This window comes from Ambystoma mexicanum, chromosome 3q (assembly GCF_040938575.1).
Source record: "Ambystoma mexicanum isolate Mex_15411 chromosome 3q, UKY_AmexF1_1, whole genome shotgun sequence".
Taxonomy (NCBI): domain Eukaryota; kingdom Metazoa; phylum Chordata; class Amphibia; order Caudata; family Ambystomatidae; genus Ambystoma; species Ambystoma mexicanum.
The window spans coordinates 290,632,155-290,655,035 of record NC_090926.1 but is presented as its reverse complement, the minus strand read 5'-3'; positions in this window follow the sequence as shown (position 1 = coordinate 290,655,035).

Here is a 22,881-nt window from a genome sequence, read left to right as displayed (position 1 = left end):
AGTTTGTACTAGCTCAGTACCTTGGTAGTGTGACTGGGCAGTCAGGCCTATCTTAAGAGGAAGATGTGAGCTGTAGGGTAAGTACTCTAAATATTAGCTAGACAGGCACAACAAAGAAGCACTTACACATATAGTTATAAAAAAGATATATATTGTTTTTACACCAGAATCACTTTAAATACTTAAGACGATAACGGTAGAACACTTAGGAATACTAGGAAATACACTTCAAGGGGCACTTTCACTTTTGCGTTTGTTCAGTTACATTTGTAACAATGTTAGAAAGGGAAATATCGTATTATCGGTAATTGCGCACTTATGCAGTTTTCAACAGGTTATACGGTAATGCATTTACTCTGCAAACACATTTAAAAAGTCACTTAAAGGGTGGTAAATAAGTGGTTAGTGCAACATGAGCTTAGTTCAAGGTTCTAGAGACTATTTCATTGCCTAGCAAGTTTAAGTCAAAAAATGCAACCCTAGCTAAAGGCAGTTCGAAGAGGGCTTGAAGTCTTGACAATTAGCGAATAATGAAAAGTTCCTGTGGATTTCTTCCAGCGTCTAAAGTTATTGAAGCAGCAAGTTAGCAACTAACAAAGGAGACCGAACAACGTACTCGAGACGGGGACACAAGCAGCAGCTTGGGTCAGAGGTAATGGGGGGGGGGGGGGGGAGTTGCCCTGGACACCTCTACGTGCACTCCAACGCCCTGGAGTGACTTCTTGGAATCAGGTAAGCAATACCTTTTTCCCCCCCCCACAGTACCTTTGGTTTGAAGAAAGTGTTTGTGTTGGCTTCTCTGCGATGTGGCAGCTCTGGCCCTGGCCTCCGGATTCCTTGGTCTGGTGACGAAAGGCAGGACAATGACGTGGGAGGGCCTATAGCATGACTTTCAGCAACTGCTTGGTTCACTCTGTGGTTTTGGTGCCTTTTCAGCAGCACCAACAAAGGACTCGGATCGCCCGGTGTTAGGCAGAAACCTGTGCAGTTCCCTCTGGGATCACTGCAAAAGATTTAGGACTACAGGTGTTTGGCAGTAAACCCACTTGGTAGCAGTCTGTACCACACAGATTCACTTGTTAGCTGTGGCTGAGCAGTCAGACTTCCCTCAAGAAGAGTTAGACAGTATACAGAGTATTCACAATAAGTCAAAAGAACACAGTAGAACAAGTAAACACTGACCAGAGCTTGGTGTAAAAGAGAGATAATTTATTTAAAACCACATCTGGGAAAAACACACAGGCACTAATAGTAAGCAATTCAAAAACACGGTCACTAAAAGATTTACACTCCCTTAAAAGAATATTTAGACAAGTCTTAAGTAAAGCCCCACTTATTTTCAGACAGCGTTGAGTGCTTAACGTAGATGGCACTCTAGTAATTCGTTTTAAAAAGGGAGAGAAAAGCAGAGAATCAAATGAAACGGATCCCAACACTTTTTCACGAACACAAGAGAGGAAGGCAAAGTAACACCGTGAATTCAGAGTCAGTAGGCCGGACCCGCTTTAAGAGGATCAAAACGAAATGTGTCCAAGGTCACACGGTTGCAGTGGACAAAAGTCTTGTAACGGTTCAAAAAGGAGTTGGACCAAAGAAAGGGACCGGTTAGAGGGTCAAGGTGGCCAGCCCAGTCCAGAAGGTTAAGGGGTTATTATTACCTTGTAGTAATCTTTAAAAAGGGTGGCCTGGCGGACACGGTACCTTAAAGTGGTGAAATATTCCAGCGGGGGCAGTTGTTCCTGGCAGCGGATGCAAGTCGGTACTTCGTCCGGGGGAAGAGAGGATCTCGTCGGGGAGGAAGACAGGAGTCCGTTGCACTGCCAGGGAAAAACCAGCCGCGGAGTTTCTCGGGTACAAGGAGCAGTCCGTTGGTTCGCGGTCCAGTGGTAAGTGGCTATTCGGCTGCCGGGGTGCTTGGCACGGGCAATTCGACCGCAGACCGGTCTGGGGTGCGAAGAGAAGAAGGTAAACTGGTGTGCCCACCAGTCAGGGGAAGAAGCCTCCCCAGCCGGGAGATCTTCTGTCGTCGGGAAGTGGTGAGTCGGTTCCGCAGGGCTCCACCGGTGGTGTCGTCGTGGTAGGTCGGCTCAGCTTCTCCCTCGTCCAATTCTCAGGTCCTGTGGCGACTTCTCAAGTTCCAGTGCCCAAAGCCCTGCTTTTATGCAGCATACCCCCATTCACTCAGCCTAGCTGTCAATCAAACATGCTAAGTGGTGAGCCGGCCGGCTCACCACTTGGGCCATCACACAAGAGTGCGACTTGAGTTACCAAGGTAACTCAGTCCAGGGTGCCTAAACCCCCTCCCATACCCCCTGTGGTACCCAGACAGAGTGGCACCACTTTTGGAGGCTTCTGTGGAGAAGCCCGCCAAAAAGTGGAACAACGGGCTCGACTTGGGTTGGAGTCACAGAAGAGAACACAAACGCCATTTTAGAATCGAGTCCTGGCAAAAAATACCAACCGGCGAATTAATATTAATTAAATAAACCGGCAGTATGTTCGAGGCTATGAGAATTAAATAATTAAAGTCGGTAGCCTCGAACAATGGGAAAATCCCATAGGAATATATTTGCGGTCGAATATAAAAAGTAGTATCCACTGCCACCAGCCAAAACTCGATATGGGGGGATGGAGACGTGCCCCCTCGACTAACGGACTCCGGGGCAATCGAATTGCCCCGACCAGTACGTCCACAATATGATGGTTTGTACTGGTGTTTGTTAATAATTTGGGACTAGTAAAGCCAATGGTGACTTTACATGCCCTGGGAGACAGTAGTCAGTCCCAGGGTATGGAGTCTATGGTGGGGGGGTCACTATGACACCCCTGTGTTACTGCACGGAGGGTGCTGTGTAACACACATAGTAAAAACACATGAGACCCTATGGAGTAAAGGACCCCATAGCCCATAAAACTCATTAACAGTCAAAGGAACACCATAAATCATGTCCAAGAGTGGGAGAAAGAGTCTCACTCTTGGCAGGAGAAAAAAACAAACTCCAGAAATCAAGCAAAGCTGCTGGAGGACTCACTAGGTTAGGAAATTCAGCCTAAAGAGAGAATTCTCCCTAACACCCGGTCAATCTTCTTAGCTTCCTGCAGTCCCACACACTGGGGAGGGGGTATGGGCGTGTTGGATCGGATCTCTGGAGTGTTCTTATGGGCTCGGCACAGATTTGGACGGATTCAGCCTTTCCACAATGATGCACTTGAAATGGGCAACAGGTCTCTTGGTATTGAGGTTCCCCAGCTCTGGAAGCACCTAAGGCCTGAGTGATGGCTCATTTCAAACTTAATTTTGGAACGGGTTGTTCCCACCAGCCAAAGGGAAGGAGTCGTCCTCTTGGGAGCACCTCTGTCGCATGGAAAAGCCGGTCAGGGCAGCAGTGGTTGCTTCACGGTCTTACAAAGGGTCTGCAGGCCTCTCATGTCGTCTTCTTCGGTTACTTTCCAGTGGTCCACTTGCCATACACTCCAGAAAGCTCACCTTTTATACAGTTCCAGCACACACTCCTGTACAATCTCTCAGCATTTTACAGAAAGGGGCGTTTGGCTGTCCAATCAGGACAGCCCGACCCCCTGTGGGAGCTGGTCCTATTCAGGCACTCTGGCAGACAAAGGAAAGGAGGGTGGAAGGCTCCTCCCCCACTTCCTGCCCGCCCAGACACACTGCAGCCTAGGCAGGGATACCTACTGGTTCCCGCCAAATGCAAAACACACACAGACCTCCCCCTGCCAGAATGGTAGAGGAAGGGCTAACAAAGAATTACAACCACGCTAGTAATGGTGAAAAAGGGAGGGAGGACCAAGTTGGTACTTGCGTGCCCCCTTTGTGCCCTACCGAGGCTATGGATATAGCTGTGGTATATAAAATGCACCATAGTTGGTAGAACACGTCCACTGCCACCAGCCATAACTAGCTGATTGTGACTAAAAAGTCACAGGAGCTGAGAGCAGGGGGATACCAAGTATCCCTTTGGCACTCCAATGAAGGTGGTGTGTGCCAATTTGACTATAGAGTTTTGGGAGCGATACTAAGTATCTCTCTCTATCCTTAAGAACTGTAATTTCTTGAGGATATAGAAAAATAATCTTAAAGGGGGACCCTAAGGGTCCCCAGCAACACTGCCCATAAGGAGCTGTGTGCTGCAGTAGTAAAACACAGATGCCTTTGAGCTATGGAGCAGACCGACTCCATATGCAGGTAGATTACAAAGAATAGAGTTCCAAAAGACATCCCACAAGAATGAATGAGTGGAAAAAGGGCCTCTCCTTCCGCATTAAAAGAAAAAGGTCCATCAAAGTGCCGGGGGTCTCACTAGGAGAGGGGATGACGCACAATAATGATAAATCTCCCTAATAGTACAGCCATGGAGCACATACGGTTCTTGGGCCTCAGAGTACACCCCTAGAAATGGGACCTTAAACTTTTTATACAGCAATTTATAAATATAATTATATTTATTGGTATGGGTTTCCTGAATTGTGCTCTTTCGTGCAGCTAACTTTTTCATATCATTTGTGCTATGATCTTTCCATCCCACCTACCCATATACACAACCCTGCAGAAGTCTGTTTTTGGAAGACCACTGACATTCTGTTTGTTTGTGTCTTTGATTCTAAACCCTTCCTGGACATTGAAAATAAGGCCACCAACACTGCTTATAAAATTAGTTGGATTGGTTTAATTATTTAAAAAAAAAAAAAACTTGTACCTTGTAGAACACAAACATGCTTCTTACCAAACCCAATTGACAAATGAACTTTCCTCAGTGTGGAAGAAAGTGACGTGCATATCTGTTCACCTACAATACACACCCACCCAAAACTCTATTCATTTGACCATAATAAACGCATGCCAAATAGCAGAATTTTAGGAGACGAGTATTTGTGGTTGCCCTCGTTCGGAACACCTTTACTTTATGCCAAAGTATTACGAAGGCTGACCTGCTGACCAAGCCACATCTTCTGGATGTGGCCAGGCAGGAAAGGGGGGTTCTCGAGAACCCGATGAATATGGCGGCTCTTTGGTTAAGTAGCATATCCTGGCCAAAACGGGCAGAATTGCTGGCCTGCATGACTCTCAAGAACACTGCGATGCCTGGCGATCGGCTCGGCTCGGCTGGTCTATAAGGGACAGGGCGAGAGGAGCCTGGCTCTGTGAACTTGGTCATCGTTCGCCGAGTATTGCCACCATCAAGGTATCCCCTGGGGCAGAGGTGCAGATTGGAGCGCTGGAGGTACTGAGGTGGACAGTGTAGGGGAGGATTGGTCCGAAAGAACCCCCTCGGCTACATCCCCTCCCCCGGTGAGGGCCATGGCTCATCGGGCGTCCCCTCCTTACCACCAGGGCCCAGGTGGTGGATGGCTCACCCGCTGAAGACATTGCCCAAACCTATTGAATTTAATTAGGCCTCAGAAACCATTTTGTCTAATAAAGATGGTGTGAGCTCGGCGCACTGCAGCGCGGCCCTCACCTTTGGTGAGTTTCAATTATCCCTGTGGCCGCAGCTCCCTGGCAGATCCGCTGTGAGCCCGTTCCCACGAACAAGACGGACATGAGCTAGTGTAAGATACCAACACTGTAACATTTCACCTTCCGCAGTGTATCGCTGCTCCCAGCATGACCCGGCCAACAGAGTCTGGGTGGAAAGAGAACTGTAAAATGGCCCTCAGATAAAAGCAAAAGTTCCCAAATACTAATGACAAAACTACCTGCGATGGACGCATTTTCTCCACAAACCTCTTTGACTAAAAAACCTGTAAAATGTATAGATATGGCAGAATGCATGTTCATATGGCATTAGCAATGAAGCACCCACACCACTGCAGTTATGTACAAATAGTGAAAGCGTCCCGGGGGATTATTTGTTATGCGTATCATTGAAAGGTTTACACCCCACGGTTCCGCGCCATAACCGAACTAATGCTGCTAGACTGCAGAGAAAGACAAATGCAACCGTATTGAGGGCTCATGTAAAGGGCGCGCGAGAATGCACCCCTTATGTGTGTATGTCCAAGCCCCTTATGTGCCACTACCGTCACGTACAATGGCGAGTCGTTTCTATGCGCTCCACCAACCTCACTACTACCTCACTTACTGCAAATGTATATGCATATGACAAATTGTTGTAGTTGTTAAAACATAGTGTACAAATAATGTGCTCGGACTGGCTATATTTGAGAGGCATTAGCAATGTTAAAATGTGAGCTTTGGAATGACTCAATTAGTATTGTATATTATTTGAATGTTTATGATGCTTTCACCTAAAATCGGCAACACACAAGGAAGATACCTTTGTGAGTATATGCAAGGCCATTCCCCCTCCCTCCCTGCGAAGCCTGCCAGACGAGAGAGCAGAGGCCCGCGCCGCGCTGCTCCACCTCCCCCAACTAGGCTGGAGCCGCTTCAAAGATTTGTAGTTCCCTCTGCAGCACCCAAGGCCACGGCCCGCCACCTGTATTATTTACAGCCCAGCAGTAAACCACCGCCTGAAAACACAAATCCAGAGGCGCCCTCTCTTAAGCCCCACAACCCACCGGATCACCTTAGGTTAATGGCCCCTGTAAGATTAGGACACCCAATATTATGGCAACATTACAGCAACACAGGAGGACATGTACCGCCTGTCCCATGCCCTGAGACCCAGCCCCACGACCTATGGTACCCGGTCAACGGGACACTGGTAACCATGTACTGATGAATCGCCATCAATCCCCTCTCGAGGTGCATTCCTCCTGTGTTGCATTAACCTGTAGAATAACCTATTGGAAGATTTACTAAAGAAGATAATATTGCAAACGACTGAATGACTGCGGTGTGCATGGCCTAGGGCAAAGAAGTCAGGAAAAGACATTCATCTCTGACACTGGCCACAGTGGCACAACAACACCGCCCGGATGAACCCAGCTAACCCGCCAGGCCCAGCCCAACCCACAAGGCTGACCAGTGACGTCCTCCGGCCAAGACCAACCACATCACAGCAGCACCTATAGCTAGTCGTCGCCACCCAATCCCATTGAACTTGTACCCTCTATAGTATGTAGGTTTTGATGACGTTTTTTGTAAATATATACGCCTGTCTTTGCTATTGTCAGACAGAGCGCTCTCGGAGTTTGCAGAGTTCTTTGCATGCCCTATTCTGATTGATAAACTCCCATTTACGCTCACCCGCACTTTGTCTTGGCCTTATTCCCATCTTGGGAGAGTCCATCATTGTCTCTCATTGCGGGGTGGATCGTGCTGGTTGGGGACGCTTGCCTTCAGTGGTGACCCAGACGTGATTATTATGTTTTCTCCCAACATATCCTACTGTCCCCTTTGGCACGAAAATCTCTGGTCGAAAAGGGATACGCACGGTGCGCCGGCTCCGGGAGGCTGCCCGCCAACGGCGACCGGTACGCTCAGAAGAGCGCACTCAACAGAGAGGGTACGGGATCCCGGTTGAAAAATCCCCTTTGAGTACCGCTCGCCGGAGCCGGGGCTGACTGTTGAGCATACGGCAGCACTGCCTGGACGGACCCAGTTTCGGAGACTCTCGGTTCAAGACGGGCACGTGAGTATTGAGTGCGAGTGATCATAAAGGGAGTAGAGGAGGAAATCTAGGACAGGGAACGAGGCGGGGTAAAAAGGGGCACGTTGGGTCTACTAAGGACCATCTTAAACTTTCTTTGCTTTTTCTTTGCATATGGCCATTAGGATTAAGAGGTGAATAAGAGATAAAAGTGACGGGAACTCCGAGAGTGGATATATGCCTTTGAGAAACACACAGCCGAGGTACCCCTAGCAATAGGGGATGTGAAGAGCTTGCTAGTATCAGCAGTCGGGGATCAGGCGGACAGAGTATGGGTCAAGGCTGGTTTCCCGGGAGTAACATTAGACTGCGATCGCCATGATGGTGCCTCCTTTAACACAGTGCGTGCAAGGGTGTGGGATGCTTTGCGGGAAACATTTCCAGATACACCAGACTTGCAGTCAGTAATGCAGTGTACAATGAATGACGGGGAAGATGCTATGGATTACATTTTTCGGGTCCAAAAGATGTGGAGAGCAGAAACGGGCACGCCCTGGTATCAATCGACATCGTTATTTTACTTCATTATAAAGAGGGGGCTCCTAAAAGAGGTGCAAAAGGCGCTCGACAAGATAGCAGGTATTGAAGCGAAAGGATGGCCTGAGATTCAGAGCATAATAGTGCACCACTGTAAGTGAATAAAAGAGAGGGAGAAGGAGGTGGCGCAGAGAAGCTTGGCAGACGAAGCGAAACTAGTACAAACAAAGTTGGTGAAGGTCGCAGCAGCAGTAGCCGCGCTCCCGCACAGCAGGGAGGGAGATGAGGAAGAGGAGGGGCTGGTAGCAATACAAGGAAGGATGGCAACTAATGGGGCAGGAGCAGGACAAGCGGCAGTGGAACGAGCAGGAGCAGGGCGGAGGTCCGCAGTGGCAAGAGTGGGCCCCTCTAGGGGGACGAGGTGGGTACAGGGGCCGAAGAGGTGGTGGACAAGGGTACGGGGGAATGGGAGGAAACGGATGGCAGGGTCCCAGAGGTGCGCAAGGGAGTTGTTGGAACTGCGGGAGGTGGGGACATTACTCTAGGGAGTGCAGAAGCAGACCAAACGGCGGATTTCCAGAGGTAGAACACTGGCCATCCCCATCCAGGGAGTCCATATGGTCTCCCAGTGGGACAACAACAACGGAACCCAGGGCAGGGGTACAATGAGCAACAGCAGGGACACCAATACAGAACACAGAATCACCCACAAAACAATGACACTATGCACTACACGCCAGGCAACCCTTTCGTGACAACAGCAAACGGAGCCCCAGCACCAGCCCCCTATAGTGGCGTGTCAGTGGTTTCAGGGAGTGTGTTCAACCAAGGGGGGGCAATGAGACACCCCGCATAGGACAGTCGACAGAGAACACTTGCGTGTCTAGTTCTATCTACCACCTACGATGCAGCAGAGGAACCATTGGTAGGGGCGCAGATAGGAGACAAGCAGTTCATATTCATGGTGGATTCGGGAGCGGAGAAATCATGTATTAGGGAGGGCCGGTTCCCGTTATCTAACAGGAAGTTAGAGACGCAGGGTTTCTCTGGGGCTGTAATTGAAGTTCCTTATACAGAAGCATTGGATGTGACGGTAGGGGGTAAGACTGTAAAAACACCCTTACTGTATTATGAACATTCGCCAATAAATTTACTAGGGAGGGATCTTCTTAGCAAACTCAACATGACGATATCATTCACTGAGAGAGGTATAGTGTGTTCAACACCAGGAATATGCCCATTACGTGTAATGTTGGTAGTACAGGCTCACACAACCGCACCAGAAATACGTGGTTTGCCAGTGGACGAGAGAATGTTTATTGAAGGACTAAAGACACTGGCCCTCATAGTTCCTGAGCTAAAAAGAATGGATTGGAGAATACCAGCAGAGTTCCTCTTCCTCCCAATAGTGCACCCTGACACAGCACCAGGATCAGTGGTATCATTAGACTTGCATGCTGTACAGGTATCCGCAAAAAGGATCTCTGTGATTGGAATGGACATAGAAGGATGTGAGTGGCGTACAGTACTGTGTACCAATGCCAATATTGCCCTGCGGGACTTAACTGATGAAGATCTCTTTTCAGATTTAGAAGGCGATGGCGAAATAATAATGGAAATAGCAATGCCATGTGACATTTTGATCCAGGCTAGAGAGATTCCTGTCCAGCTGATGGCCGGTGGTGGGAGCACCACCGTCATTCTTCGATGATGACATGAGGCTAGTACCAAATAATTTGTGGACAACAGGCCCCCATGACGTAGGGTTGTTGCATGGAGTACAACCAGTGATAATAAAGCTCAAACAAGGAGCGATTCTACCCCGAGTGAAACAATATCCATTGTCCCGTGAAGCTGAAGAAGGGATAAAAGAGACAATAAATGCACTACTTGCACAAGGGATAATAGTGCCTTCAAACTCCCCATGTAAGACATGCATTTACCCGATTAAAAAAGCAAAGGGAGGGTCTTGGAGGATGATCCAGGATTTACGCCCTCTAAATGATGTAATACAGAAAGAGTTCCCTTTGGTTCCGAACCCTGCATCAATATTATGCAGCATCCCAAAAACGGCATCACACTTCACAGTGGTCGATTTGAAAAAGGCATTTTTCTCCATCCCCTTGGCAGAAGAAAGCAGATACCTGACAGCATTTACACTGGGGGGAAAGAGATACGAACATTGCAGGTTACCACAGGGATACTGTGAGAGCCCAAGCATATTCAACTGCATACTACTTAGGAAACTTATCAGTTGAAAGCACGATCATCCAGTACGTAGACGATTTACTCGTCTGTGCACAGGATGAAGAAACATGCCGAAAAGATTCGATAACACTCCTGACCCTGTTGGCCAATAAGGGGTACAGAGTAGACAAAGAAAAGCTACAATATTGTCTGACAGAAGTCCTATACTTGGGACCGCTAATATCAAAAGACGGAAAAAGAATTATCCCCGATAGGGTAGAAGCTAAAAGATCAGTAAGAGAACCCACAACAGTGAAGGAAATGCAGAAATTCTTGGGAATGTGCAACTATTGTAGTGCATGGATACTAGATTATGCGGCATACACCAGACCCTTACTGCAAGCGCTCAAGGAGGCCCAACAAGAGAACAAGAAAATAGAATGGTCAGAAGAAATGAGCGCCTCATTCAAATTGTTAAGAGTTGTTTTCGAGCGCTCCAGTGCTCGCAAATCCTGATTATGGACGCTAATTTTACCTGTTCTCACACTGCAAGGGGACACTAATGACAGCTGTACTGACACAAAAGACGTCCCTAGGACACAAACCATTGGCTTACTATAGTGGCACTTTGGATGCTGTGATGTAAGGACATTTCGCGTGCGAGCAATCGCTCGCTGCAGCCGCGTTCGCAATTGAGAAAAGTGCCACAATAGTAACGGGATGTCATGTGACATTGTGGAGCATTCATTATTTGCAATACTCGAGAGGTCAAAGAGTACACTGACCACACAGCGGGCAACAGCCTATGAAATAATATTGTCCAGCGCCAATATCCATGTGGTGCGATGCAGGACAGTGAATCCAGCAACCTCCATTACAGAAGCGTGCACATTAGAGGACATGCAGGAACACGATTGCGCGACTTACACAGGAGAAAGAGGGGAGGGACAAAGTGGTGTGCGAGAATGCCCTGAGCGAGGGGGAAATGTACTTTGTAGACGGATCAGCATCAATTGACGTGGACACAGGAGAAAAACATGTGGGTATGGCAGTGGTGAGATTAGAAGACGGTGAGTATGAGACACTAGTGCAGTACCGCCTTCCATCACATTTCTCAGCACAAGCAGCAGAACTCATTGCCCTAATAGAAGCATTACATGCAGCTAAAGGGTGCGCGGTGACAATTTACACAGATTCAGTTTACATGACGACAACAGTACATGGAGGGCTGGCCAGATGGGGGCGGAGGGGGTTTCGACTAGCAGATGGGACTTCAGTGCAACATGCAGACTTGCTGAAGGAGTTAATTGAAGCCCTACGAGACCCCACAGTGGTAGCAATAGTGAAATGCCAAGCTCATACGTCAAACACAGACGTTGTGTCTTTAGGAAACGCGGCAGCGGACGCGGCGGCCAAAGAAGCCTCATACTTTGAGAAATATGAAGCAGGTGAGTACATACTGCAGCACAAGACAAACGAGGAGCTTCCAGAAGGGTACAATCCAATGCCTATATCACAAATACTAGAGCTACAGGAAGGAGCAAGTGCAGATGAAAAGGTGATATGGGTGAAACGAGGGTGCAGCCAATCAGCAACAGACTTACTATGGCGACTCTGGTGGGACATATCTGTTCACCTACAATACACACCCACCCAAAACTCTATTCATTTGACCATAATAAACGCATGCCAAATAGCAGAATTTTAGGAGACGAGTATTTGTGGTTGCCCTCGTTCGGAACACCTTTACTTTATGCCAAAGTATTACGAAGGCTGTCCTGCTGACCAAGCCACATCTTCTGGATGTGGCCAGGCAGGAAAGGGGGGTTCTCGAGAACCCGATGAATATGGCGGCTCTTTGGTTAAGTAGCATATCCTGGCCAAAACGGGCAGAATTGCTGGCCTGCATGACTCTCAAGAACGCTGCGATGCCTGGCGATCGGCTCGGCTGGTCTAGAAGGGACAGGGCGAGAGGAGCCTGGCTCTGTGAACTTGGTCATCGTTCGCCGAGTATTGCCACCATCAAGGTATCCCCTGGGGCAGAGGTGCAGATTGGAGCGCTGGAGGTACTGAGGTGGACAGCCCGCATACCCTGGAAAAAGAAGGCGTCCCTGGTGGTGAGCTGTGGCCGCAACGCCTGATCGTTCAATGCGTGGTCCCTGGATCAGTCTCCCTCCCCATTCCCCACGCACCCCCCACCGAAAACCCTGAGCGGGGAGGCGGACGGCGTGAGCTTTATATCAGAGCTGCCCTGGGATGTGCTGCGGGCTGAGGGGCTCGGCCTTGCTGGGTGGTCTGCCACAGTCGGCGGTTGAGCGCTCTGCACAGAGGCCTGAGCGGAGAGGCATGCGGCAGGCGGCCTTCATCGGGCCCGGGCGGCCTGCGATATGATGCTGCCCTCTCCCAAAAGGTGAATTTCGAGGAGTCCTCATTCAGCTCCCTGCTTATTTCTAACTGAGGCTGGAAGACAACAGTCCCTTCTATACTTGCTTGAGCCTGGTTGCACCCAGCGCCATCAGGCAGTACCTAGGGCTGGACAAGGAGACACAGCACCCTCTGCTCATCACCAGGGGTGGAGCCAACCTCAAAAAACTGGGTGGGGGGGCTATTTCACCTTCTTTTGGCCCATTAGATGCATCTTTTAGCCCAATAAGAGCTATTTAGTTTCACAAGGAGATGCAAATCATTGGAGGCTTGAACCATCCATAAGCTATGCTCAGCATTTAAGCCTTTGGCTTCATCATAGATGGTCTATTGATATTGACTGGGCAGGCTTTTGTCCTCTGCCGGTTTGGTGCTGTTGCTGCTTCCATCACGTTAATGTTAGTTTAAACGTTGTGCTTGTAATGAAACAAAGAAGTGCAGGCAATCATAGCCATATCCAAAAATTGCTCTCATGTCCTACTAGAGGCTCCCCCTTACCCCCATTTCTCTTAATTTCATTATGTGCCTCTTGTCAGTTGTTTAGTTACCTCTGTGCGACCATCTCTCTTCATCACCCTCTGTTGATAATTTGCTGCCCCTCTTTTTGTGCACCCATCCGTTGTATAGATTGCTGTTGTATAGTTTTCCCCCCATTCACACTCACCCCTTCCAGTCATGCCTCGCTTCTCTTGCACTCATCAGTTCCTCATGTTTTCCAAGCCTGGCCCTTGGGAGCATGGTACATTGAAACATCTCAGTCAGGTACATGAAACAATTAGCAGATAGGTGTGTAGCGTGGCTTCCAACCTGCTCCTCCGAATGAGATTCTCTGCAGATTTTCAATCAATGAACATTTCTAAGCAGTTTTTAGATGATGGCTAAATATAAGCCTATACCCGCAATACCTGTGGGTCTCGTCGATTCTGTTTTGTTTTTGACATGCGCCTGCCCAAGCTTTTGTTTGCACAAACCCAAACCATCTTGTTGCTTGACATATTGCCTGAAATTCACTGAACTTTTCTTGGTTTGGCAGTGAAACTCAATCCATGTTGTACCTTTTTTACTGTCGTCAATCCAAACTGACAACCTCCTAATCCCAACCTCCTAATCCCAATTTAGAATTGTGATAAACAAGCTGAGCCTATTTCGTCTTCCAGTTATTTGCACACACATGTTTTCACCCTGGTTGCTCATGCGAGGAACTAGACCAGTTTCCCATTAATGTGATTGTCACAATGCTGTGTCCATTTGTTGTACATTCCACAGGCTACTGTAAAATCCTGACCCCATATTCCCTTTTTTGGCACAATTGGCTCTGCAGATGTGATAACTGCTGTGTGCAAGTGTATGGGACATGCTCTGGGCTTTTATATTGCAAAGAGTATCCATGTTTTGGATTGCATGCGCGGCCACAAAGTAATGATGGGTTTGGTCCTGACTTGAGCCAATAGAAACCATTTGCAAAAGGAAATAAGTCAATGCCCTACTTTTACTGCATTTGCAGATGCACCAAAGCTCGGGATTATCCCATGGTCCCGGCAGTTCTGCCGACTACACCCCTGATCCCTGCTTCATCAAGATGTGAAACAATTCTGCCATTTTTTAGCGCCTGTCTATTTGAGGGTCTAGAATCATAACGGCTGGTGCTGCCCAGTGCAAACCCAAAGAGACTACCTTATCCCATGGATGCAAGTATTCTTGGATTTGCATACAACAGTTCCAAAAGCCCCCCTATACTGCATACGTATTTACCAGAGAGTGGCAGCTCATTGCATATACATTTGTTAGTGCATCACCAGCTATGTAGACCTGGCAGTGGGCTAAGGAAATGGCAGAGCATGCATAGGGCCATGTCGGGTAACATTGATAAAGCCACGCCCTGGTCCTGGAAAGATGATGCAGTCAAGCAGGAAAGGCAGAGCTGCTGTGGGACAAAATGGGATGGTGCATGTCGATACTTCATACTGACATGATGTTATGCAATCAGACAATCGCAAAACAAAAGAGGTGATGCCTGGATGTTAGGGAGAATTCTCATAAATGGCTGATTCCCCTTACCTAAAGAGTCCCCCAGCAGCTTTGCTGGATTTATAGGATTATTTTTTTTCACCTGCTAAGAGTGGGAACCTTTTTCCCACTCTTACATGTGTTTTGCTGTGTGTATTTTCACTCTTTGTGTGATCTTGGGCACTGGAACCTCACCTACACCATGTGCACCACTTTTTATGTGTTACATAGCACCTTCAGTGCAGTGACACAGGGTTGTCTTTGAGACTTCCCAATGACTCCATTTTTCTGGTGCCGACTACTGTCCCTCAGAAACAGGTAAAGTTGCCATTAACCTTATATAGTCACTTTTAACTGCATACCCAGTACACCCCATCTTGCTTGGAGTACTGGAAAGGGTCCATTCTTATCCCTATTTGTCTGTGCCTCTTGGAGCCTTGTTTCGCTCCCTTAACACTAATACTTGGCTGGTGGCAGTGGTATCAACCCTAACTTTCCTACCGCGATTATATTATATAATTGTGGTATTGTCCCAGGCTATCATAGCCTCGAACATAAACCTGCTTGACCAAATACATTTTATTTTGGTTCCAGCTGGGTTTATTCACCATTTCTTTTTGTTAAAGTCTTTCTCGTGTTTTTCTCTGGACGCCAAACCGGGGATGATTCCTTTGTTCGCTGTCTTTTCACGGGCTTCTGCACAGAAGCCCTCCTTAAAGCGCCTGATAGTCTAGGTAGGCAGGATGGGAAGGTGGGATCTTCGGACCACTGCCATGGGTTGCCTTAGTAACCCAAGTAGCACTCTTGTCTGATTGGCTAAGGTTACTGGCCTTGCCAGGCCAGCCACCCTGCTGTGTGATTGACAGCCAGGCTGTATGAATGGGGGAAAACTGCATAAAAAGCAAGTCTCTGGGACTGGAAGAGCAGATTCGCCACTGGAACGAAAGACCGGACCCCTACAATGACTGAACTGCCCGGTGAAACCCTGCTGCAGGCCCGAATCTCCGAATCCAACGACCGAGAAGATCCTCCAGGAAACTTCTTCCCTTGAGCTGGTGGGACCAACCAGTTCGCCCAAACTCCAAGCTAGGACCGTTCCTCTGGTCGAATTCGCTGTACAGAGCTACAGTGGGCCAGATAGCCAGGAAGGTCGGACCCTGCTTGGGTTTTAAGGGGCACACCTTTTATTTGTTGTTTTGCTCTGCTGCTGGTTTCTTCCCTGGGTGGCACAGGACCCTCCAGTTTTCCTACTTCTGATCAGTCCGCCAGTCGCTTCAGGAACCGTGAGCCTGCAGGAACCAACGGGAACGTCCACCTCAGCTACAGCTCCCTCTCCGTTTTAAGGTACTGTGCAAATCCAGTTGTCCGTTTCGGTCAGCTGCGGTGAAAGTGTTTTAACTCTTTCTCCAATCCGAGGGCTTGTCCTTCTCTTCTCTTTGAACTAACTTTACTACCAAACAACCTCGTCCGCGAACTACACTGAACTGTGTGATCTTGAGCAAAAGACATTTGACCCATAGACTTTGGCCCTAAACCTTTTCTATCTGATCTCCTCACTATAGTCCCTCTTGTTCAAATTGCCCTGAGTACTTACCTGTTGGTTTTGCCTAACCTCTAATAATTTTGTCTTTCCCTCCCTTTTAAATTGCTGGAGTGCCATTTTGCTCCCTTCATTTTGTGAGCTTAACTTTCCTGGAATTTAAGGGAAGTGGTGTGGTGTATTTAAGATTGTGATTAGTGAAATGTTATACAACTGTTGAGTAAATAAATCTATTTCTGATGTTTGTTAATCTGCTTAGAATCACATGCTGTGCATAGGTCCGACATCCAGTGCTCACTGCGGAGTATTGCATTTTGTTTTTCGTAGTCGAAAAAGGGGACGTCGACAAGGCGTGTCTGTAACACTATCCCTATAGTGACGTGCGTTGTACCCACAATCCCTCACGCGTCGAGGTCCCTCAGATTGTTTTTTTCCGCCCAGCTTCTGGTCGCCTTACGCGGAGCTCCTAGAGAGACATTGCAAATACTTACTACGGACCTCGGTCCTTAATTATACTTATTATATTGTTAAAGATCCCTCCCCTCGACGTTAGCTGTGAAGCTGTTTCTCTGCCGAGCAAGTTTTCGACGGAGGGGAAGAGACGGAGGAGATCCTTCGGCGCTGCCGAACACGTGGCCTGGCCTCGCCGGCCAACATACAGTAGGGAGAGTGGTGGTTCGAACTTTTATCTTCTCTTTGAGAATGTCTTTCTTTCTCCCCTATCTTTCCCTTGTGGTTATCACCAGTTATCATTGCCTCAGCTATGGAGAGGACACCTTTTAAGTTTTGCCCACGCTGTAGGGGCAAATACACTTGGAAGGACAAACACAAGCTCTTTAATCGTTGCTTGCCCCTCGATCATAAGGACAGCTGCGCGGCCTGTAAGCTCTTGAAACCAAGAACTCTTAAAGAACGAAAGGTTAAGAGGTGGGCGGACTACGCTATGTCGAAGTCAGTTTCCTCACCCGCCGCCGCTGTTACAGAAAGTGACGAGGAGGGTGATAACTCGACGTCCGTTACGGAAGTCATTAACCCCCAGAAGGAGCGCTTGCGCTCCTCGACGTCCGTCCCCGGCCCCGACGGGCTCGGCTCACGCCCTGCTTATGGGGATGAACACCCCGGCGACAAGGACGCACATAGACCCCATAGGCCTAAGCACACAACCCACGGCTCTTCTTCGTCGAAGACGAAGGATCCATCAGCGTCGAAGGGGACGCAGGGCACTCCGGCGTCTACCTCAGACCGTAAGGGTCTCAAGCCCCACCCGCAAACGCAGCCGCGACCAGCGATTGGGCTTTCATCAAACTCGGGCGCTACCTCAAAATCATCCGACGTAACGCTCCATAGAGCGGCCGTCGAGGAACAACGCGTAACGCAGGCAACGTCGGCACCAGAGCCCTCTACTGACAAACTCGTTGTCGAGAGCCTGGCGAGAATTGTTTCCGAAGACAAAAGTAAGCGGACGACGAAACAAACGTCGAATACCGCACAAAAAGCTATGGAAACGCCAAAAAAGCGCAAGAGTAGCCAGGAACTGCCCCCTTCATCTAAGGGCACTTCTGAACTACCGGAGGGCTTTTCAGAGGGCGACGGAAACCTTTCTTCGACGTTGTGGGAGCGTTTCAAGCATTTTGAAGGTGAAGACACTGATTTCCCCCCTCTAGACTATTCAGGAGTCCCCCATGAGACCCTTGAAAGACTCCATTCTTGTATGGAGAAAATGGAAAGGTTTTTGGGAAGCCAAAACCCACCCACACCCAGAAGACCAAGAGAATGGCCTCAGGATGACCCTAGGGTCAAGATTCCTAGGCTGTTTCCCCCTTCTACAGACGCATATGACCTCACTGAAGAGGAGCAATACCTCCAGGAAGATGAGGAGTGTTTGGGTGGAGAGGAAGAACATGAGGAAGAGGGGTTTGAAGAAGATCCTTACACTAGTGCAGGAGCTTTTGAAGAAGATACAGCTACCTCGCAGCCCTGACAATCCCCATCAGTACAGCCTTGGCAATCCCCATCAGTGCACTCAGACCCTGATGTCTTTCACCCTTCTCCTCCCAAGGATTCACCTATTGGAAACACCTCTCCCATAGATGACCAACCTTCACTTAATGCACTATTGCGCAAAGCAGCAGCGCATTTTGAAATAGACACAGGGGAGACTCTTCCTGACATAGACTTTGTAGAGAAAGTTATTAAAGAAAAAGCCCCTGTTAGTCAGTCTATTCCGCTCTGGGCTTCTATAAAGAGAAGAATAGCTCCTTCCCTTTCCAATCCGGCCTTAGTCAGAGGGGTCAACCCTCGGATAGAAAAGCTCTTCAGCCCTTCGTCCTCTGACCCTTTGTACATCAGAGGACATTCTATTCCGGACTCCCTCGTAGTTACTAATACAAGAAAAAGAGCGGGGGTACCACTATCCACTAGTGAGGCACCACCTGACAAAGAGGGCAAGAAGCTCTATGCACTTGGGAAGAGAATCACGACCTCCGCCGCCTTCTCAACTAGGATTGCAAATAACAATTCCCTTCTAGCTAGCTACGCCAGGAGCAGGTTACCATGATACTAGTGGCCCCAATGTGGGCCCGGCAGCCATGGTTCGCTCACTTGATGGAGATGTCCCTATCCCCCCCAGTGAAACTTCCCTGCCCGTACAACATGCTGTCACAGGACAAGGGCAGGACACTGCATCCATGCCCTCAGACCATGAATTTAGCAGCCTGGCTCCTGAGATCATAGAATTTGGACATTTACAACTCCCGCAGAGATGTATGGACATCCTCAGGGAAGCCAGAAAACCTAATACTCGCCACTGCTATTCTAGCAAGTGGAAAAGATTTGTCATCTGGTGTAGAGGTAAGAGCATCAACCCGGTTGACTGCTCTCCCACTAACATTGTTCTGTACTTGACCCATTTACTGGATTCAGGTCTAGTGTTCAATTCCATTAAAGTCCACCTAGCGGCACTTTCTGCATACACCACTTCCCAACTTAGTGTCGTGGTGGAAGATACCAGTTATCAAGGCCTTCATGGAGGGGGTAAAGAGAATACACCCTCCAATAGCTAACCCAGCTCCCGGGCGGGACTTAAATGTGGTACTTTCTAGACTCATGAGCCCTCCTTTCGAACCCATGCACAAGGCAACTCTTAAAGACCTCACTCTTAAGACTGCTTTCCTAATAGCTATCACCTCCCATTAGGAGAGTAAGTGAACTACAGGCTCTTTCTGTACTAGACCCCTTTGTAACAGTTCACAAGGATAAGGTGGTTCTACGCACACACCCAAGGTTTGCACCAAAATTCATCTCGATATTTCATGTAAACCAGTCAATAGAACTAACAACGTTCTTTCAAAACCCTTCCATCTTGGGAGAAAAAAGTCTGCATACACTAGATGTACGCAGAGCTGTCATGTTCTACATGGAAAGAACCAGACCACTGAGACTAATCAGTTCTTTGTCTCTGTGGCAGCAGGAAGAGAAGGAGATGCAGTTTCAAAGTCCACTATATCTAGATGGATTGTTCAATGCATCACTCTCTGTTACACTCTTGCTAAGAGAGAACTACCCTTCAAGCCAAGAGCACATTCCACTTGAGGCACTGGGGCTTCCATAGCGTTCATTGCAAATGTTCCCCTTGAGTCCATCTGCAAAGCGGCTACCTGGAGTTCTGTGCACACCTTTACAAAACACTACTGTCTAGATGCACACTCTAGCTCTGACTCCCAGGTGGGACATGCAGTATTAAGACATCTTTTCTCTACTGTTCCTTCTCATAACCCACCGCCAACTCCGGGTAATGCTCGCTAGTCTATGCACAGCATGTGATTCTAAGCAGATTAACAAACATCAGAAGACAATGCATTACTTACCGTAAAAGCATTTCTGATGGTTGTATCTGCTTAGATTCACATGCGCCCACCCTTCCTCCCCGCTCGGATGGAAGGAACATGGACATCCTTTTCTATATTTCTCTCTTTTCTGTACTCACTCACGTCTAGAAGGCTCCCTCGGGGCAGAAAAATACAAACAGAGGGACCTAGACGCGTGAGGGATTGTGGGTACAACGCACGTCACTATAGGGATAGTGTTACAGACACGCCTTGTCGACGTCCCCTTTTTCGACTACGAAAAACAAAATGCAATACTCCGCAGTGACCACTGGATGTCGGACCTATGCACAGCATGTGAATCTAAGCAGATACAACCATCAGAAATGCTTTTACGGTAAGTAATGCATTGTCATTCTTTTACTTAGAAACCTTGAGTCTGTGTTTGCCTGAACCATAGTAATTGCTGTCCTTTGTGTAACTATTTGTACTGCTCACGTACTCTTGAGAGAAGTCTGACTGCTCTGCTACTGCTACCACTATAACTGTTTAGTACAGGCGTGTACCAAAGGTGAAATTGTACTGTCACTTGTAGTCTTAATTGTGTGTAGTGTTCCCAAAGGGTACTGCATATAATTCTGCCAAACACTGGTGTACAGCGGTGAGGATAAAAGTATAGTAGTTACACTTGGAGTGCTGCTATTACCTGGCATCAACTAACGACAAGGCTAACATCACTAGAAAGCAATATTAATCCTGTCTGATATGGAAAGCCAGTCAGGAGACCCTCCTGAATTACACTACTGATTGTTTAAGAAACATGAAAGAAAGGAAACTCTCTGCCAAAGGCAAAAAGATTGAATTAGTTGAAAAATTGTTAAAGAATCTGTCTAGGGAGTGGGTCTGAAATGCCGGACTCCTTAGCAAATGTGGAAAGTATTGAGGAATATGCTATGTCTGTTAATGATGACTTGGAAGAAGTACATGTGTCTCCTAATGTAGGTCTCTCTGCTCCCTTGCCTGCTCAGCAACCTCAACCCTTGTCCACTGGGACCCCCACAGGTCCTACACTCAGTCCTGAATTCATTGCTCTAGAGAAAATGAGGCTTGAAGTGGAATTCAAATGTTTAAATGCTCAAACTGAACAAAACATCAAGAACTGAAACTCCGAGAAATGGACTTGAAATTAAAAGATTGTCTCTTAAAAATGCTTCTCTCCCAGGGTCTTCTAGGTCTTCCAGTCCTAAGAGACCCTGCATGCTTAAAGAAATTGTGGGTATGTATGAGGTTAAGCTTGATATTTTAGATTGGTTGGCAATGTTTGAATCTAACCATGGTATTCAAGGTCTCACAGGGAATCGGTTGCTTCCCTGGCTCTTCTCTAGGCTACCAACTGTTGCATCTGATGTTGTAATGGAGATGGGGGAGATGGGGCAGGTGGATAGGATGGATTATGAGTGTGTGAAGCTAGCTTTAATTGCTAGATTTGGGAAGACCCCTTCCCAGTACCTTAAGAGGCTTAGGACCCTCAAGCCCCTTGGGCTACCTGGGTTTGTGAGTGTTTGAAAAACCTAGATGGTTGGATTATTTGTTAGAGTAAACACTTAAGAAGGAATGAGAAATCTTGTAATGTTGGAGTCTATTTTTGATATCTGCTCTCCTGAGCTCAGACAGCACTTGGCTGATTCGGTGGAGATAGATCCAAAGAAGTTAGCTAAGGCTACTGACTTGTGGGTTGCCAACGGGGCTACTCACAAGGATTCTGGGGCTACTCAGAAAAAGGATGAGGGGAAACTGCCAAAGAAAGACAACGAAGAGAGAATTCTAATATCTCCATTGCAAATGAGGGCCACAAACAGCAACATAAGGGTAAACCACAAAGGAAACCAAATCAGGCTAGTGCACCATCTGGACCCAAACCAGATGGAGGTCAGAACAAACCCCATTTTGGGAAATGTTATGTTTGTGGGTCAACTGACCATGTGAAAGGGGATCGCAGATGTAAGGGTAAACCTTCAGGGGTCCACACTGTCTCCCTAGCCTTCTCCCCAGAGGAAGAAGTACCTATGGCAAGTGGAAACTTTGACCTACTGGCTGAAGAACCCATGAGAGTCTCTGCTAGTGTTTCTTTAGTGCCCCCGGGCTTGTGGGAACAACAGAACCTAGATGTCTAGAACTCCATCCCAGATAATACAGAGTATTATAAATAAAGATAGTGTTCTTGTGAATGGTCAGGAAACCCCTGCCATCACAGACACTGGAGCCAGCATAACTGGGGCGGATGAATCATTTTTCAAGATGGAGGATGTTGCTAAGGCACCCAAACACCTCACCAAGTTAGATGGAGGCCCTGTGCAAATGCCTCCCCAGTTACCAGCTCTCATCCAGTGTAATGATATGATTGTCAAAATACGTTAGTGTGCAGAGTGAAGTACCTGGGAGAGTCCTGTTGGGTAATGACCTTAAAACTCGAGTTGTGTCAAGCACCCCCAGGCCTCCCAGTAAAAGGAAACGGGAGCTCACAAGGTCTCCAAGAGAGAGAACCATGAGAGGCTCTCCAGAGGAGATGATGGAAGAAAATATCACTCCGACTTCACAGGAGTTGCTCACTGCTATTTCTAGAAAGAATGAGGCAAAGGGGAAACCCAAGACCTCCAGGAAAAAGTCAGACGGCACCCCTGTGCTACCAACAAGGACATCACCGAGATTGTCCAAGATCACACCTGTGATCCCTCACCTGCTGATGCAGAGTGTGAGGTGCAACCTTGTGTAGTTGAGCCAATATTTGAAGAGTCAGATATGGAAGAAGACACTGTCTTAGTTGGAGATCTTGACCCTGTTGAACATC